This window comes from Lottia gigantea (assembly GCF_000327385.1).
Source record: "Lottia gigantea unplaced genomic scaffold LOTGIsca_242, whole genome shotgun sequence".
NCBI classification, from domain to species: Eukaryota; Metazoa; Mollusca; class Gastropoda; family Lottiidae; genus Lottia; species Lottia gigantea.
Genome location: NW_008708713.1, coordinates 121,627 through 122,549, shown reverse-complemented (window position 1 = coordinate 122,549; position 923 = coordinate 121,627). Strand labels below are relative to the sequence as shown.

The 923-nt window shown below is 33.7% G+C and overlaps 1 protein-coding gene across 1 annotated transcript in view; it reads right to left on the bottom strand.

The window, feature by feature from the left end:
- The window catches only part of LOTGIDRAFT_175124 (hypothetical protein), a gene marked incomplete at both ends in the record, with an annotated part of 20,090 nt that overhangs the window by 969 nt on the left and 18,198 nt on the right, over positions 1-923 (bottom strand). The window lies entirely within an intron of this gene.

Here is a 923-nt window from a genome sequence, read left to right as displayed (position 1 = left end):
TGATTATGAAATTATATTGATGTCTGATAAAAATAAGTTAAAACTTATACAATATTTTTCAAAAATATGTTTGAGAAATTATTGTCATATACTGTATGTCATTAAAAAGAGAATCACAAGGCCATTACTAATCTGAAAAAATTAACTCCTTACTTCAATTAGGGAATGTGTCATAGGAGTCCATACTTCATAGGGACTAGTAAAACTAACTTTGTGTCAGCTCTGTACAGTTTTCTATGGTCCGAATTGAACTAGGGAATACCAAAATATCTTGTCATACTAGCTGACGGATTACTCCGTATATTGGCTTTTCCTGTAGTGGGAATGAGACTGGGGAATACCAGAATATCACGTCCAACAAACTCCTAGTAATATTAGCTTTACTCTTTGGTCAAATTGAGGCTAGCAAACTATTGTGTCTAACTAGCTAGTAGATTGTTTGATACAATGATGGTTTTCTGTAGTCAGAATGAGACTAGAGCATACCAAACTATTGTGTCTAACTAGCTAGTAGATTGTTTGGTACAATGACAGTTTTCTGTGGTCAGAATTGGACTAGAGTATACCAAACTATTGTGTCTAACTAGCTAGTAGATTGTTTGATACAATGATAGTTTTCTGTAGTCAGAATGAGACTAGAACATACCAAACTATTGTGTCTAACTAGCTAGTAGATTGTTTGGTACAATGATAGTTTTCTGTAGTCAGAATGAGACTAGAACATACCAAACTATTGTGTCTAACTAGCTAGTAGATTGTTTGGTACAATGATAGCTTTCTGTAGTCAGAATTGGACTAGAGTATACCAAACTATTGTGTCTAACTAGCTAGTAGATTGTTTGGTACAATGATAGTTTTCTGTAGTCAGAATGAGACTAGAACATACCAAACTATTGTGTCTAACTAGCTAGTAGATTGTTTGG